Raw genomic sequence first — 5,584 nt, 5'->3', positions numbered from 1 at the left:
GGCTGGGGGCCTGCCGGCGCCGCCACCGCCTCCGCGGGCCTGCGAGACGAGAGGGCGTCCGGTCACCCGCGACGCGGCGGGAGTGGCCCCCGCCTCGAAGGAGGGGAGCGGCAGGCGGGAGCGCTCCCTCCCTGAGGCCCGGCCGCCTCCCCCCACCCCGCTGCCATGGTAGAGGCCGCCCCCACCCGCCCCGGGAGGGGACAGCGGCTGTGCCGAGACCACCGTCGCGCAGGGGGTGGGGGGCACTTCCCGCCCCACCCTACTCTACCCTACCCTACCTGTCCACGCGGCCGGCGCACCCTGCACTGGCACTACTTTCGGCGCCCGCCCGCACGGCTCCACCGCAGCCGCCGCTTCCCCTTTAAGCCTCCATCACATGACGCCGCACCGCCCTCCCCACCCCGGAAACGCTTCCCTGCCACCGCCCCGCTCCAGGCAGCGCCGGATTGGTCCCGCTGGCGGCCGCCGAGCATGCGCTGCTGCGGCTGGGCGGCGGGGGGAAAGGGCGGGCGCCGGGCCGGGGCGAAAAAGGGGTGTCAGTGGCGAGGGCAGAGCTGGGGAGGGGAAGGGAGCCTTGTCCCGCGGCTGCAGCCCCTCGGGCTTCCCCCCTCCGACGGGTGAGGCGGCGGCTGATTCGGTTTCGGGCACCACTGGCAACGGCAGTACGGTCTTGGAGGGAAACAAGACAAAAAACGAAACCAAAACGCACAGAATTTAAGTTAAAGGAACGGAATTTTTCCAACGCGGCCCGTTTCTGCTGAGTGCGGTTACACCGAGTTCTACCCCTCCAGTGATGCTCGCCTTCCCGTAAGCGTACCCGTGCTTTTGGATCTAGCCCGGCGAGCCACGGGCCTGCAGGCCAGTAATTTGTTAACAGCGAAGGTGTAGAAATAAAACAGATTGGGCCAGTAAATGCCCACGGTGTAACGATGGTAACCGTGCATCTGTTTTTGAAGTCTTGTATCAGAATTTAGGACGCTAGTGGTAGATCTAAAAAAACCCAAACCCACCCTGCTCAGCCTCCAAAGTGCCTTTTCTCTTAAAAAAGCTGCTACATGCCTAGCACTGTTGATGACTGAAAGTTTTGTTTGGATGCCAATATTGGAATTAAAAAAAAAAAAAAAAGCTCACCTGAAAATCGCTCATGTTTCTGAACGTATAGGTCTGATGAAGTTTTAAAAAAGCCCAAAGCAACCAGAGATAAGCCACCTTTTTGCAAGTAACAGAGGAAAAGCTCATCCAGAAAGGCACATTTATTTGAATATTGAGAATCCATACCTCCTTCTCAATCCAAGCCATGCAGACACAGCAATTTGATAAGGACTTGGTCATACTAGAGAGCTACCTAAAGGGATTCCCATAGAATTCACATGTGTGAGCTTCTGGTAGTATTTTGAAAACGCTACCTGGGACAACCTCGGGCCACTCATTTATTAAAATATTCCCTACCATACACTACAAATGTTTAAAAATGCAACTGGCTTTTTATCATTTGTAGGCATAATGGTCAAGGATGGATTTTCCTTGCTTCCCTGTCACACTGGCTATGACTGAAAGCTATGCAAAAGCATCTATGAGACGGCCTCTGTATTGCTAATATGAATGGGAAGTTTGTCTCCAGTTCCAATGACAGCCTTTCTATACGCAGCGCAAACCAGTACTGATGGGAGAAGTATATTCTGCGCTAAGGATAACATCGTAACTACACGTTGTATTTTAATATTATTTCTAAAAACCCGGAGAAATCTGACACTCAGACCTAGTTCCTGCCAGACTGAGAAGTCTCGCAGTTATCCTGGAGCAGTATGGGAAGGAGGGTTTATAGTGGCATAGTTCTTTCCTGTATTACATTTCTCTTGTTTGCTCCCAAAAGTATCTCAATCATACGCCCAATATGGCACAAAATTTTACATTTGTTACACGGTATTTTTTCTCCAGGCTCTACACAGCACTTTACAAAGGAGCACGGGGAAAGCAACGCACCGAGATCAGCGGCACGTGCAAGGTGATAGTGAATTGTCAGTAGGTGGGGGACACAGCACCAGGGCTCCTGGTGAATTCATTCACCATGAATCATTATGACCAAGCTTCCACTGGCAAAACTGCCTGCGCTCGATCAATCAGATTTAGACAACTGGGAAGCTAGCACTTTCAAAAGTTGCAGCTTCAGGAATTTGTATATTAACTGATTTTTTAAAAACAAAAACGTTTATTTTTATTATTACCTTTTCCTTCTGCTCTCTATGACAGGTCTATGAGAAGAAAGAATAAGAACTGTTTAGGGGATGAATGAAATTTATGGAACAACCAACCTTAAAAAACATATTATTGCCCTCCTGTTTTTTTACAGCATCCATTACAAAATTATATTTAATATGTATATAATTTGTTTCTGCTGCCTATTTAAATGCATATGTTACATTTTAGTGACTATAATGTTCTACCTTTTCTTGGAAACTCGTAAAAGAATCAAGACTCTAAAAAAAAGTTAAAAATCCAAATTTAATCTTGTTTTACCTAAACAGTTAAGAGAACTTTGTAGGGAAGTGTTCATCAGATTTCAACACTGAATTCACTTGTGACTCAGGATGCTCCATAAATAGTACACACATCAATGTTGTATTTCAGCAGATATCCCTTTATCGTTATGCTATGTCAACGTGTCATGCTAAGATTTTTCACTTTTTGCAGAACTTATAGTTATGACCTGTGTTTAATCTAGAATTAAATAAAAAGAGTAAGGAGCTAATTCTAGGTAGCTAGACAAGTTGAGGGATTTTTAGTCAGGCTGTTCAAAACCAGTTTTGTTTTCCCTCCTCTTTTCAATATCTTACTTTAATGAGAACTTTACCTTCTGAAGAAAGGTCATCTGAAAAGATTCAAGGACTGCACCCTCTTCAATTAGCATCTTGCTTGTAAAAAAATTTGTTCTGAACTTTCCAGCAGATTATCTTCCCTGTTTTTTTTGAAGGAATGAAATTTCTGAAGAAAAAACCTTCAGACTTGAGAAAAAAGTAACAATCATGAGCAGAGAAACCCTCACTTGGAATATTAAAAGAATATTTGCAGGCCGTATTTACAGCAGGTTAATCTTCGTGATACAGGAAATAATAGCATCCTTCTGCACACTACTGCATGCTCCAAAGCGTGCAACTATTTAATCTGTTAAACGCTAAGTAGCATTTTTTCCACCAGTATAAACATACTGTTTCCTTCTTTGAAAATGGCAATTGCAATAGATGATCCAATCCAGCCTAGGCCTCACTTTTAAGCTGCTGGGACGTCGCCACAGGGCACAGCCACTGCATTATTCCAGTTTGCTGAGGTACTGACAGCAATCTAGCCAACCTAACACAGCTCAACACCCGTCCCCTTACCCGCTTCTCAGCCGCAGCAGAAGTAACCGCAGAGCAGACGTAACCCATCCGATTCTTATAAGCAGCTTTGCTAAGACCATCTCTTCACTGACTCCACTGTTCTGATATTTTACAATGTGTTATATATCCTTCTTCCTCATAACTAAAAAGATCACCTGCAAGCTCAGATTCATTTGTGAATGGGAAGGCTAAGTACTTGTTAAAGCCTTTGGAACAATTTTCTTCTATTAAGACGACAACACAGGAGTACCAGTATGTACTTTGATAGCTTGTTTTCATTAGTATAATTACAATACATTCTGGACAGTTACAAAATCTGGGGAATCATGTTTTCTCCATAAATTTCTACTGCAAACTTCAAACATTTGGGTGCCTTTCCATTACTTCTGCACACTTTTCCTAATCTTAGTATGGACATCCAGTACAGCAACCCTTTTTTGGTTTTGTTTCAGCAGCTTTTAGTTCTGCTTTGTACCTCAGGCTTTGACGTCTACCTCGAATGCTGGTCTAGCTGCTTAGTTAAAAGCCTGCAGCTAGTCCCTCTCATGTCACACCAATTCAACAGAGGACATTTCCAGTGGGACGGTTTAGAAAAGGCATATATGCAAAATGATTTTTGGGTCACTTAGAGCGATAGCATTTAGCGTATTTCTAAAGTCAAATCCTGCTCTAGATCAGAAGGAATTCCCATGAAGTGAAGTATTTAAACTTTCAATTTAGGAGGAGAATTTGTTTCTACATAAACTGATAGCATTGTTCAAAGATAGCAGTTTTCTCAAGCAAAAAATACTGCCTTTATTATGAGCCACCTGGCATTCTCAAATACAAGAAACATTCTTCTGCATAGCACTGTTAAAATGTAAAAACATCAGCTACTGAACCTAAAAACATTTGCAACCCACTTTTGATAAACTTTAAGTACATTGTACTTAGCTGCTTCAAAACACCTCTTTGCATCAGCAGGTGTGGCTACATATAGTTTCCACGTACAGGCCACTGAGTTACATGCTATTGTATGTAGGAGCCGAACGGTATATTTGCTCCTTTCTGGGAAGTCAGTGCAGCAACATTCTCGTCCAGAGAAATACATACCCCACCTCTTCCGCACCGGGACAAGTGGTTAGGCTCTGACCATAGGACCATACTGCAAACTAGCAAAGCATTTAAATAGTTGGCAAAAATGTTGAAAGGCACATAGCTTGTCCTTAGCAATATTTCCCTGTTCCACTTGTGGTGCCCATTGAGGAATGAGTGTTGGGACCTAGCCTGAAATAAAAAAATAGTAAGAAAATGGAAGCCTCCCAGGAAGAAAAAATAGTTGCCTTTTTTTGAGCATTAAGATTTTACTATTGCATGTTTTCCTCTACCTTTCCAGTTAAAATTAAGGAAGCTATGGATGCATGTTACCCATACATGTGGATTGACTACTACTGGAATACCAAATGGTAGAGCTGCTGTAAACTGTTGCAAGTACTAAAAGCAATGCTTATAATGGTCTGTACAGCATTTGCAAATATTTACTTTGAAAAGACATTAGTGTAGTTCTTCGTTTTCTCAGCACTGCTTAGAAACGCTAAAAAACTACAACAGCTAACTGCTACTCTACACTAGATCAATATACCCCAACAGATATTTAGGAATATAAGCCATTATATTTAAAAATACCAAGTTCCTCTAAGCTGGTAAACCTAGAAGATTTTACATAGAGTTAAAGATAAAATATTAAAAATTCTTGTTTCAACTCCACACACTTGACATCTGAATAGGAGTGATGTAATCATACTATTTATTCCATCAGTGAGACAAAATGTTGTATGGAACTAAATTTCTGGGATTTTAAATAGAAAGTCATTTAACTCGTATATACACAAAGTGTTCTTTCCACAGATATTTACATGGCAAATATGTTAAGAGGAGAACGACTATGACTAAGTCTCTACAAGTATAGCATCCTTTCTGAGCTATTCTCTCTGCTGAAAGAATTCACAGAAGCTTTGAAGTAAAATCTAGACAATTAAGGTTACCTATATTTCACGGTAGGTAAAGAAGCCATTAAATGATATTTCAGCATAAGGTTTCTGGAAACAGCTACACAGTAGAGTTTTACTTCCACCCCTCTTTTCCAGCATTCATGGTAAAACTAAATCTCTTCTTAATTTACAAGAGATGTAACAGCATACGTAAAGATGTAGGTGTATAACTGTAGT

This window comes from Phaethon aethereus, assembly GCF_964289735.1.
Source record: "Phaethon aethereus genome assembly, chromosome: 4".
In the NCBI taxonomy this organism is placed as follows: Eukaryota; Metazoa; Chordata; class Aves; order Phaethontiformes; family Phaethontidae; genus Phaethon; species Phaethon aethereus.
The sequence above is the reverse complement of the archived record's forward strand: the minus strand, read 5'-3'. Positions refer to the sequence as shown.